General features: G+C 43.7%; 1 protein-coding gene across 2 annotated transcripts in view; it reads right to left on the bottom strand.

Moving 5' to 3' along the window:
* LOC126473771 (tetraspanin-9) overlaps positions 1-13,743 on the bottom strand; it is a 523,722-nt gene that overhangs the window by 472,453 nt on the left and 37,526 nt on the right. The window contains exon 1 of one of the 2 annotated variants that reach the window (XM_050101036.1): positions 2,074-2,192. The exons of the other annotated variant lie outside the window; for it this stretch is intronic. The gene's annotated coding sequence lies outside the window, so the exon portion shown is untranslated. Of the gene's footprint in view, positions 1-2,073; positions 2,193-13,743 lie in introns of those variants that run through there. 2 annotated transcript variants of the gene reach the window in all.

The following is a 13,743-nucleotide window of genomic DNA, read 5'->3' as shown; positions in this document are numbered from 1 at the left end:
TACCGTAACTGTCTTTGCAAAAAGCAACAGAGAAATGTAAAGATGGAGGCGGCCAATAGAGAGATGTTTCAAGTCTCTTCTCACGAGGAAACATCAACTTGACGTCATACTAGGAGAAAAAAATAAGCACACTTGCCAAATATCAGCCCCAGTAATCGATTCCACGTGAAAATTTGTGCCTTAATTCTGACAGTATGCATTTATGACCTTCTGGAAGTACAGATTTTAAACTTTTCTCGCGCACCAGTTGTTTGTCATTCCCTCCGCCCCGCTTCAGTGACAAATGCTCGAGCGCCAAATATTGTGCAGTGCAGTGCAGTGAATAAGAGGTTTGTGAAATACTGTTTTGATATTGACAATATGCTTTGTCCATTGTGTCAAAGCGCGCGGTTTCGAACCTGTAGCTGGTGCCAAAGATCTTTAAATATTTTTATGTTGCAATTCAGAAATGGAGTGTAAATGAAAGAAACGAAAATGTGTCGTTAAGTAGCGTTGTGCTGTTTAATTATTAACATCGCTGTTGTGCGTTATTTTCTTTGAACTTTGAAGCTGCCACGGTTAACAACCAGAAGATGCGCTATTCTTCAATGTAAATCGAAAACCATTAACTTCATTTCATGATAGTTCCTCAGTGCGTTACGTTTCTTCATTTTGGTTTTGAGGCGTGTACAGGATGGTCAGAAACAGTCTGAAAAGTTTGTAAAGGTGTTTCAGGGTAGTTTGTGCTGCGAAATAAGTTAAGAAAAAAATTCGATACCTTGCGCCGTTTACGAGTTAATGAGCATTAAAGTTATCAGGTCAGGTCTTTGCGCGCACAAATTCAAGTGTCCGCCAGAGACTGTGTCGTCAGACGTTTTCTTCGTTTGCTTTCCTAGAACCGAACAAGATAGCGACACAGAAACTGGACATGGGATGGTAGTAAAGTTCGAACCAGAGTCAAAGGCTGAGCAGGCTCGTGCGCTGTCAGCTACGCTATGAGAACAACTGACATTAATTGTACTGGCGGGCCGCTTGAATTTGCGCGTTCAAGGGCCGGATTGTTTAACTTCAATGCTAATTAACTCTGAAAGGGCGTGACATATCGAATTTTTTTGTTAACAGTTATTTCTCAGCACAACCTGCCTTGCAATACCTTTACAAGCTTTTAAGACTGTTTCTGACCATCCTATACATAGCTGCAGAATATTAATACGAATATTTTGTTATATTGAACTTATGTGTGCATGAGGTTGGCATGTTACTTACTCATATTCCTTATTATTTTCTACTTTTAACGTGTGTTCACTAATAAGTTTTCACTCCTCGCCTTCAACATCTCGCGAATACGTTGCCACTCAGCCGTGCAGTACACCGCGGTGGGAATTAGGCGGAGGTAGTGACAACCGACCGGTATAGCGACAGGAAGGGCATTCGGCCCCCCCTTCCATTAACCATTCCAAATCTGACCGTAACCACGCCGACCCTGTGAAAACTACGGGACAAAGGCAGAAGCAAACGAGTGACAACGAACCGGTGCGCGCTTAAATTTAAAACCGGTATTTTCAGAAAGTCGCAACTACATACGGCCTGAATTATGACCCAAATTTCAGCGCAGGATCGACTGCTCGGACTGACATAAGTGTGCTTCTATCACCTTAAGATATGAGGTCACCATTGGTGATCTTTTCTTGTCAGGAAAAGATCGAACAGTTACTGAAACTTTCATTTTATACCTGTGTACTGTTTCAACCGCGGTATTATCACTCGTTATATCACTTTTGAATAGCTTTCAAATAGCACTAAGAAAAATACAGCGGTCTATCAAAAATTATACTTGCTTTAGCATATTTGTCGATACAAAAGTTATCCATGCTAAAGAATTAAGTTAAAGCGTGGTATTGGACACCCCGTTCCACCTGAAATCTTAGTTGTAACGGCCCACCGATCTGTAGCGTAGTCCGAGGTCCAGTGTGCGTTGAAAGGTGACAGTTTGGTATTGACTTAGCGAAGTCAACGAATCTGAATGTCAATCAATTAGGCTGGAGTCACAGACTGAAAAGGGTATTAATGTTACAAAATGTCTCGTTGTATTACCTCGCGTGTGACATGAAGACCTATGAGCAGTCATCGGACTGTGTGTCGGCTGTGTGGCGCTCGTGTTGACTAGGCGGCCGCTGTCTGGCGTGAGAAGGCGGGCCGGCGGAGACAGTGCGGCCCCTGTCTTGCTGTGTGGTCACCCTGCCGCCGTATCGCACCAGAGGCGGGTTATCACGGCCGGCCGTATATCAGCCGTGTTTACAAACGCCGGCGTGGCGTGGCAGCTGTCTCTGGCTATGCAAGTGGCTACGCGGCGCCACGTCACTGGCGCCAGCGCTGCAATTAATGGAAACTTAAACGCGCGCGTGGACGGGACGTGCGCTGGCCTATCAGAGCCGACCGCTGCGTCTTGTCACCTGTATTTATGTGGACAAGTACGGCAGCGCAATTTCCTCCACCTCCTCTCTTGGCAGGTCCCCGGACTCGTACACGCTCAGTGAACATTCGCGCGCCGGAGATCATCGCCATCAGTGTTTAGTGTGTGTGCATCGTTTTGTGTTTCGTGCAGTTACAACTCAACTGTTCACATGTGCCGTCGCCGTTCTCCGTGTTTTGTGCGCGTTGTCTCCAAGTGTTAGTGTTTTTCTCGTCCAACGTGAACGGGTTCTTGTTTATTGTTTTTTTTTGTATCTCCATTTTTTGCCCGCCGTTTTTTGTATTGTATGTATCACCTCTCTGTCATGTTTATTGTTCCACTTAAGGCTGAAGAGCAGCGTACTATGCTGCTGACAGCCCGCCTGTACAGGTGTTTAAAATTACAATAAAGGAAAAAAAAAAAGCAGCGCAACGAGGCAACAGCGGCAATAGCTCAAACTGACTATGCGAGCACATTGAACGTGATGTGGCAGCCGTTCTTTGCCTATTTAGCCGCCTCCACACAAGCAACGAAAGTGGCGACACAGCTGTAGTGATAACGGGTGCTACCGTTCGCAAAGACGGCGCCACAAATTCAACCTAGTGGCACAGTTTCCAATATGGAGTCAGTTTAGGTGATTGGGGCGTGTTGAACACCAGACAATACTTGTGGCAGCACTGTACCTGTGACTCTTCCCCTCGCTACCATTTTGTAAGACCATTGCATATCGTGGACGGTAACAACACCGTGGCATTCCTTACGGGGTCCCAGGTTAGTCTAGTTCGATATTAGTTTTATCGATATATATTAACAGAGACGGTAAAAATCGAAGAATAATCAGTACTCCAGCACTGACAGCACTGCCCATGTACTCGCTGACTGCTGTTTATTCTTCGTGTTTTACTATCCCTGTTCATACATATCGCTAAAAACGAACATTGGGCACACTAATTTGAGAGCACTGTACCGAATGCGAACGTAAAATACCCGCTTGAGAAACTGACGCTTTCTGTTATCAGTGGGCGTCGCATGAAAGACGTGACGAGCAATAATTATTTGGACTGACTCCAAGTACGCAATTCAAAAACAAAATTGCAGGTACCTGTCGAAACATCAGACAAAATGCGCGTGGTGACTCTTGGGAGAGACACCCGGTACTTTCCGATCTGTCATCTCCTTTAGTTTTTACTCTCTACAGCTCCCTCTAGTACCAAGAAAGTTATTCCCTGATGTCTTAACTCGTCCTGTCATCCTGTCCCTTCTTTTCAGTGTCTTCCAGCAATTCCTTTCCTCTCCTGCGGAAAGTCTCATCTATTGTCTTACCAGACCAACTAATTTTCAACGGTTATCTGTAACATTACATCCCAAAAGATTCAGTTCTCCTCTTTTCCGGTTTGCCGAGTCCATGATTCACAACCATACAATGTTGTGCTCCACAAAAATATACTTCCTCTAATTAGTGCCAATATGTAATACTAGTAGACTTATTTTGGTCAGGAGTACCTTCTTCGTCTGTTCTAGTCTACTTCTTTTGCCCCCTTGCTTGTCCATCGTAGATTACTTTGCTTCGAAGGTGTCAGATTTTCTTCATTTCGTAGTTGTCAGTTTTGATGGTAATTGATCATTAATCTCACTCCTGAATACGTTGAAACGAAGTCTTTGATGAATAATTTGTTATATTCTGTTCAATAATCGATGTCTGTAGTTATGATCATCATCAGATTGCTCTGTCTCAACCTTCATCAATCTCATTACTGCTACTCTTTGTTGCTTTTGTCTTTCTTCTCTTTACTCTCAGTTTGTATTCCGTGCTCAGTACACTAATCATTGCAATCAACAGATCCTTCAATGTTTCACTTTCACTGAGCTGTCCTTAGTGAAAGTCGTGTCACCCTCTTCAGCCCCAGCACTTCGAACTTTGTCTTCCATTCTTATTGTTCCTTCTTCGGTTTTGTACATACTATATACTTAGACTTATTTTTGTGAAAATTTTGAACATCTTGCGCCATTTTACATTGTCGAACCTATCTACGTCGTATCAGAAGTCAACGTGCGTTGAACCTCGTCTTTAGCATCGTTCAGAAGCCCGCGTGTATTCAAAGTAGTTTTTATCATGCTAATTCATACAATAATAAGTCTCTCATGAATGTAGGTGGCAGCAGTCGTGCAGAGATGAAACGCTTTGCACAGTATGGACTGGCATGCGGAGCTGCAGAAAACCAGCCTTCGGACTGAAGACGAGTTCTTACAGAACGAAGAGCTACCAGCGCTTTTAGAAACGAAACTAACAGAACAAACACAACGTTTAGCGAATTTTAGACCAGTGGAAGGATACGAGGTCGGTGTTTGATGCCTCATGCACAGCGCCTGTGAAGACTGACAAAGCTGGAGTACACTGAAACGTATCACGTAATGGAAGCCGAAATACCTTTATTAACAGACACAACATTACTTTGGAGTATGTTACTGCGTTGAAATATTTGTCCTCACAAAAACATGAAATTTACGATATTTTGATCCACAGTAATACAGTAGCTCAAACTTTGATAATGTGTGACAGAACAGATTGGCAACTGCTAAAGGAGATATGCTCTTTACCCCAAGAGTTCGTACTTCAACCACTTGAAGACTATGGACCCAAGACGCAAGGAAAACTTTGTAGACAGCTCTTGGTCTAAAAACACTGACATCACAGGCATCTGGCTCACTGACAACGTAAAATGACAAAGGAACAAATCTGACCGAGACACCGCCGCCTATACAGTTATAGTAATTCCCGACGCTGGGAGACAAGAGGTACAAAGAAATACAAGGGGTGAACCAAAACAAAAATGTGAGGCAAACATTTTTTTCTCTCCACCTCCCCCACCCACCTCATTCACGTTTTCGAGTCACCAGAAGAAATTCCAGTTGTTCTCAGATAATCAGTTGCAGCGAGAAAAATGGGTGGTCACGATGTTCCTGGAAAATAGACGACACATGAGTCTCACAGAAGGAAAACAGGAAGAAATCCTATTAGTGAAGAAAAGCGACCAGCACCGAGCGCCTCTGTGCTTCGCTGCCGCTTCCCGGTGACGCTAGCCGTCGTTGAAGACTGGCTGCAGGGCGTAGGCACTCTACAGCGTGCATCTGTCTTGTGTGTTGCCTATGAGCCAGTGATCTGCTGCACATGAAAAGGGGTAGACCTAGCAAAAATTAAACTTCCTAATTCGGTTCTAAAATATCTTTCTCCTCTTAGAGACACTCATTCTAGAGACTTTTTTGTTGAAAATCACTATCAACTTACTGGGATAGGTAGCGAGCTGCACACTTTGTTAGTAAATCCCGGCGGTTCGGTGAACTCTCGTCGTATCAGGGCCGGAACTACTAAAGGACGCATAGCGTCGCCAGCACATGTCAGCGAACGTTTTTTATCTAACAAAGCTTGTTCCCCTACGACATGATCTATCGCCCCCAGACTTCTGATACAAATACTTCTAAACAACCTGTAGACCACTATCTACCTTCGGAGAGACTCTAAAAGGGTTCCCAGTTTTAATAATCAAGAACATTCTTTTCAGGACACAACACGCTGCAGCTTCAGGACTATAGTTGTGGGCCTTTCATAAAGAATTGTCTGTATGTGAGAAAACTGAATATAATAATTTCAAAAACTTTAGATATCGTTTACAATTGCTGAGCAAAACTGACTGTTGGTTGGCCATGTGCTACGCCCGTGAACAGTATTGTGACAAAACTTTAAACGTCATGAAATGCAAAATTCGAAATAAACAAATGCCGAAAGAAACTAATTGTGTGCTCAGTGAAAACTGCGTAAATAAAACTTAGTACCGCATTGCATTATGAATGTTGCGTTATATGAGGTGTGATGTTTGACTTGAGATATCCACAAAAATAAATTACCACTGTACTCTGAAGAAAATACCTGTTAAAATCTATCAATACTGTTCACTGAAAATTAATTTGCTTACTAGCACGACATCTGACAATTGCAACCACTCACTGTTTTCTCAAGAATGCAAGGAGAGATCTGTTCTGAAATAAGAATTACCTCTCGTTCAGCATGCTGTCTTTATGTTCTCGAAAGCAAATACAAGTCAGCAAATCAGCAGCTAAAGATAAATGACCTACTCCAAATTTTTTGTGTCAGAAAAAAAGAATCTGGACTTCGTGTCGCGTAACGTGCAATGCACACACGACAAAGTCTTCACAACTTTACTATGAATCATGGAGGTGGGTTTTACTCTAAAGAAAATCGTTCTTGAGAAAGCAATCTCTGTTTATTAACAAAAAGAATACACAAAATAAGAAGACTAACAGTTACAAAATTCCCTCATTACAGAAATTACAAACATCACAAGCAAGTGCATAATTTGACATAATGAAAAACACAGATCGAATTAACACTAATCATGAAAGTTATCAGTTAAATTATTATTAGTTGTGAGAAACATTTCATTTTTGCGCATGCCTTCGTTACCTTTAAAATCCTCCAAAATCTTCTCCATCAATATAAAGAAGGAGAAAGAATTATAAATGAGTTTTCATGTCCATAACAAAGTATTCCAGATAGCTTCTCCTAGAGTCACAGAAATTAGATTTCTCACTCTGGAAAACCCAACAGCTCACTACAATGCGTCAAATAAGATGCCCCAGCGCTGCACAACTGACTGACTAGCAAGGCAGCCACGGATAAAAGTAAACGCAGAGTCAAGGATCATATTCACTGCTCATGCAGTGCGCACATTCATCTTTGTCTCAGTACAGTAGAGGTGAACTACACACATCAAAAAATAGCTTTGCATTACCTCGGTTCCGGAACCTGTACAGAAAATTGGAATTGAGATCAATATAAACATCATTTCCACCCTTTTTATTGCTAATGAAAACCACACATTGCATGTTGTAGTACCATAAAGCGAGACATTCAGAGGTGGTGGTCCAGACTGCTCTACACACCGGTACCTCTAATACCCAGTAGCATGTCCTCTTGCATTGATGCCTGCCTGTATTCGTTGTGGCATAGTAAGTGGTTGGTGGGTCACGTCATCCATAACCAGCCCTCTTCAATCTATCCTAGGTATATGCGGTAGGGCTCATGTCTGGAGAAGATGCTGGCCAGTCTAGTCGGGTGATGTCGTTATCCTGAAGGAAGTCATTCACAAGACGTGCACGATGGGGCGCGAATTGTCGTCCGTGAAGACGAATGCCTCGCCAATATGCTGCCGATATGGTTGCACTTTCAGTCGGAGTACAGCATTCACGTATTGTACAACCGCTGCGGCGCCTTTCATGACCACCAGCGGCGTACGTCGACCCCACATAAAGCCACCCCAAAACAGCAGGGAACCCCCACCTTGCTGCACTCGCTGGACAGTGTGTCTAAGGCGTTCAGCCTGACCGGGTTGCCTCCAAACACGTCTCCGATTATTGGTTGAAGGCATAAGCGACACTCATGGTGAAGAGATCGTGATGCCAATCCTGAGCGGTCCATTCGGCATGTTGTTGGGCACATCTGTACTGCGCTGCATGGTGTCGTGGACCTCGCCATGGACGTCGGGAGTGAAGTTGCGCATCATGCAGGCTATTTCGCACAGTTTGAGTCGTATCACGAGTCCTGTGGTTGCACGAAAAACATTATTCAACATGTTGGCGTTGATCCGTAGGTCGCGGTCATCCACTGCAATAGTAGCCCTTGGGCGGCATGAGCGAGACATGTCATCGACAGTTCCTGTCTCTCTGTATCTCCTCAAAGTCCGAAAAACATCGCTTTGGTTCACTCCGCGACGCCTGGAAACTTCCCTTTGTTCCCTTCCTGGCGCAAAGTAACAATGTGGACGCGATCGAACCGCGGTATTGACCGTCTAGGCATGGTTGAACTACAGACAACACGAGCTGTGTACCTCCTTCCTGGTAGAATGATGGAAATGATCGGCTGTCGGATCCCCTCTGTCTAGTAGGCGCTCTCATGCATGGATGTTTACATATTTGGGCGGGTTTAGCGACATCTCTGCACAGTCATGCAGTGCGATACAGTATCCACAGTCAACGTCTCTCTTCAGGAGTTCTGGGAACCGGGGTGATGCAAAACTTTTTTTGATGTGTGCATTTACAATAGCACAAAACATAAGAACTTTACACATTGTATATGCAACTTCCGTTGCTACGATTTTCGAAGTGGAAAGGGATAACTGTTTCCTCTTACATTTAAAAAGGTCGACGGACGTGCCCCTGTCACTTGAGCCACAGCTGTTGGTCTGCTAATGGATGGGCAGTGAAACGGTTAAGTTTTCTTCGTGGCTGGCCGTGGGGTGACACCGACTACGCTACTTTTCTAAAACTACGGTAGCTGCAGACAAGTATAAAATAGACATTATCTAAGTAATGAAATAATTACGCGGAGATCCTCTTGAGATTACTTTTGCCACTTTCTGTCCACGACATTACCGATGCGATTAGCCCGATCAGATTTCCACATAGTGTGAGGACAAAAGCAATCATAGTACGAGACTTTACACGAAGGTGGGTTCACGATCTGTACTGCTCATTTCTTCCCCATTGCAGAAAATACTTGGATTCCGATGGGGGAACCGAGTGAGATGCATGGATTCAGGCATTGGACGCTTATCTGCGAAGGACGGCATTTTCAGTCTTTTCGCTGTTTATTTTAGATGGACGTTGGAATGATTTCATCAAAAAGGACATGCCGAATTTCTAACTCCTTCTTGTCCATTTGTGTCCGTATTCTGCCTGTGATGTCCTCTACCACCGAGCGTTTCGTTCTTTACCAATCACCGTATTACTGAGTACCAGAGAGATGATTAAATCTACACAAAAGAAACATCAAAATTGTGAGGAAAGGGGGGCAGGGGGGGGGGGGGGGCGGGAATAGACGAAGTGAAGAAATTCTGCTAACATGGAAACGAAAGAATATACGGCGTACGAAAGAATCTGGACATAAAAATCAGACAAGCACAGGCACAGAAGGCACTCCTGTCCAACGAAAGACTTTCTACCAAACATTTGAAGCAGAAATATCGGAGAGTGTACGTCTGGAGTACAGCATTCTATGGTAGTGACTCACAGACTGCGGGAAAATCGGAAGAGAAGAGCAAAGCGTTCGAAATGTGATTCTATTGAAGGATCTTTAAAATTAGGATGAATCGGCGAAGAAAGGCACATGTAGAAAACACTGACAGGAAGAAGATACAGAATGATAGGACATGTGTTAAGGCATTAGGGAATAACTTCTGTGGTACTAGAGAGAGCTGTAGAGGGAAAAACTAGAGACGGAGACAAAAAGCTAAATAATCCAAGAAACAAAGGGGTAGATAGGATGTAAGTGGTGCTCTGTGACGAAGAGATTAGCACAGAACGACGACTGATGACCCGGAAAGAAATGCCACTTTCAAGTAGTAGTGGTTGACACGCGTGAACAGAAGGCACCAAGCTGTACAGCCACTAGCATTTGGTGGGAAAACTAAGTCTTACGAGCAGTAGCCATGTGTACAGTCGGCTCAAACAATTTAAAAGTAGCAGCTGAAACGATTACCGCCGAATCTGTCAGACGGCGATACCACGTGACTCGTCTAGCGCGCCTCGCACTGACGGGTTAGAAAGACGTCGACGTCAGCTGATGACAAGGCTGCATCAGCTCGACGCTACTGAAGACACAGCTGACTTCGTCTCGTCAGCATTTTTGGAAGTTACGCAGTAACTAAGAAGCCTGCAAAGCGGCAAAATGTGATCGTGTTTGTACAATACATGCTCGCTTTGTCTATAAGCTGAGTTTCCACCTGCAACTAAAGTGACGCCACTCTGCCACCTTCGAGTGACGTCACCAATGTTGTATTGTGGGAACACCCAGATTCCTGTGCTTCACTCGAGTGGCATCATTTTCGGTCGTACCACTAAAGGTCATAGTCACTTTGTGACGCCAATTTCCTTCCCCTGTTCATCACGTTTACGCGCGACGGTAACTTATTCTTACTACATGACTCATATTCTATAACCAGTGTATAATATGACAACTGCCAAGGTTACAGAAAGAGAATAAACATTTCAATGACCAGACGGACACTTCACAATGCTGTAGAAAAATAAAATGAAAACAAAGGACTTGAGCGAGGAGGGAATTTAGAACAAGGCTCGCCCGCTTGACAGTCCAACACCATGATCACGTTTTTTTTTTTGCGTTTTTTGTTCGTTGTATTTGGTCGTAGCGGACGTCACATGACATCCATTGAAGTTCGTTGTTGATCCTTTCACTCAGTTTTTTTTTATTATGGGGACCAGCCAGGTATCTGACCGAATCCACTGAGCTACCGTTCCGGCTAAACCACAACCCCACTGGTCTTTCAGCCTGATCTACAATGCACTACTTCTTCTCGGAATTTTCACTGTTTGTATTTTGCTCTTTTTCCACAGTTCAGTACAGCTTCTACCTGTTTTCATGCTTTATCTGTGGATCTGTGTTCAGTTATGACGGGCTATCTACTGTCTACCTGGCCATCTTACCACGGGAAGTTTCCCTCGTCAAAAGAATGCCAGACGAAAGATGGTCTTCTAAAATATGACACAGAATACAGGGTTGGAATTACAAAATTCAAACTGGAGGATCCAATTTGGCGAATCAGAATTTATAAATTCAGTGGATTCGAGTAAAGCTTCGGATATAAATTGTTTTGAGGTCGCTGACAAGGAATCAGAAATCTAATTTGCCGTATTGAACTGTTTTATTCAACATCTTACATTTTTCAGTCGAAATCGTTGTCGCATTTGTCGCCAGTGTCATTGCTTTCGGAAGGATCGCTGTCGGGTTGTCCGTAGGGAGATTGTTTGAAAAGCAGATCTCTTACCTCAGGTGACATCCGATTATATCCTTCAACTGTCATTTTCTGGAATCTGGGGTGAGTGAATCAGAAGATGCCAAAATCCGATGAGTCATTCTCACACGAATATCACAGTGTAACGCCGGGTATCGTTATTCCGAGCTTCCCGCACATCTTCGGATAGCCGATCAATCGGCAACAGAGCAGCTTCGATTATGGCATGTCCGTGGATCAAAACTGTGTAGACTGATGACGGCATTGGACGTATTGCACAATTTTTCGAGTCCGGTGAAGTTGGAACCGGACTTCAGAGAAAGACATTTTTTCAGAGCTCGTGATGTGTTCTGGAAAATTTTAATGTTGAAAAAAATTGTAATTTGCGAAATTATGATGTCGTTTATGAATAGCTCCTCAGGAGTTGTGTAGAAAATACTAATGACATTTTTTGTGCAGATAATAGTTCATAAGATATCTGTAATAATGAGGAACCCATTTTTGTTCTGATACCGCTGCACGGTAGAAAAATGACTGTGCCCTAAAAACGCGCGCGCAAATACACTTTATTTCCTTAACTGTAATATTAAGGTAGTAGGAGACCCAGTTACAGAAATGGAGCCACACAGAGGAAATTTTTTAGCCAATGATTTCAGACACTATCTTTAGTAATTTAGTTTTAAGTCGATGCACGCCATTACAGCGGTTACAAATGTCAAACATGTCCTCTCGAGTGCTACCCATCGTCTTTTATACTAAGAACTGGGCAGTGTCTCTTTCATAGGTTAACCAGAGCGCACAAACAATAACCCAGAAATGTGTCGTTGTCCGATACACTGTTTACCGGCGACTGTCGCGGCGCGCATCACAGCGACTTGAGACTGGAATGACACCGCAGCATCGGACACGAATGCACCAGTGTAATCTACACCAGATTTCGCGGGGATAATGTCGGAACGGGCAACTTTTCCTGTTCTTATTCTGTTAGATTTTGAAGCAAGTTAGCTCACTGTGCGCCACCAGTAAGAGTCAGACTAGACATTCTATAAGTGATCGTAGCTATTGTTCACTGGACACAGGTCTAGACCAGAGTTAGGGACAGGTCAGTGCAAGTAAACGCTGAACTACTGCCATTCTCTATCTTCACGCTAAACGTAAGTAATGGTTTTTTTCTTTTAATAAATTACTGTAAATTGTTGCTAATGCTGTGCAGTTGTCTAACACAATTTGGACCTGCAGCGAAGTTTTATAGTTGTGTTAAACCAAGCCATGTCGTAACAGTAAATACTTTCGGTGATAGCGGCTCCTCTTCCAGCCAGATTACTTATGTTTGGCACCAAGTGTATTTGATGAATAAAACAGGAAGTAAGAAGGTTTCTGGAAGCACTATACTTTGAACTTGTCTAGGCGCTTCAGTCTGGAGCCGCGCGACCGGTACAGTCGCAGGTTCGAATCCTGCCTCGGGTATGGATGTGTGTGATGTCTTTAGTTTAGTTAGGTTTAAGTAGTTCTAAGTTCTAGGGGACTGATGACCTCAGCTGTTAAGTCCCATAGTGCTCAGAGCCCTTTGAACTTGACTGCAGCGTGTAATAAAGAAACATGAATATCAAATCAACTGAACTGTAAAACAACAAACGACTCACCGCGAATGCGACAGAAATCGGTAGAAGTGAAGAACATGTGCAGACTGACAAATGCTTACAATTTCACAAAACTTGGATGATCTATTCAAGAGAAACAGCTTCACAAACTGAGCAAGTCAATAACGAGTCGGTCCACCTGTGGCTCTTATGCAAGCAGTTATTCAGTTTTACATTGATTCGCAGAGTTGTAGGATGTCCTCCTGAAGGATACTATGTCAGATTTCGTCCAATTGCGGAGTTAGATCGTCAATATCCCGAGCCCATAATGCTTGAAACGATCTCAATTGGCAAGAGATCCAGCGACATTGCTGGCCAAGAAAGGGTTTGGCAAGCACGAAGACAAGCGTCAGAAACTATCGCGTGTGCGGGCGGGCATTATCTTGCTGAAATGTAAGCCCAGGATGGCTTGCCACGAAGGGTAACAAAATGGGCGTAGAATATCCGCCGGCCGGTGTGGCCGAGCGGTTCTAGGCGCTTCAGTCTGGAGCCGCGCGACCGGTACAGTCGCAGGTTCGAATCCTGCCTCGGGTATGGATGTGTGTGATGTCTTTAGTTTAGTTAGGTTTAAGTAGTTCTAAGTTCTAGGGGACTGATGACCTCAGCTGTTAAGTCCCATAGTGCTCAGAGCCCTTTGAACTTGACTGCAGCGTGTAATAAAGAAACATGAATATCAAATCAACTGAACTGTAAAACAACAAACGACTCACCGCGAATGCGACAGAAATCGGTAGAAGTGAAGAACATGTGCAGACTGACAAATGCTTACAATTTCACAAAACTTGGATGATCTATTCAAGAGAAACAGCTTCACAAACTGAGCAAGTCAATAACGAGTCGGTCCACC

Source organism: Schistocerca serialis, chromosome 4 (genome assembly GCF_023864345.2).
Source record: "Schistocerca serialis cubense isolate TAMUIC-IGC-003099 chromosome 4, iqSchSeri2.2, whole genome shotgun sequence".
Lineage (NCBI taxonomy): Eukaryota > Metazoa > Arthropoda > Insecta > Orthoptera > Acrididae > Schistocerca > Schistocerca serialis.
Note: the sequence above shows the minus strand (reverse complement) of the source record. Positions and strands in the feature narration are given on the sequence as shown.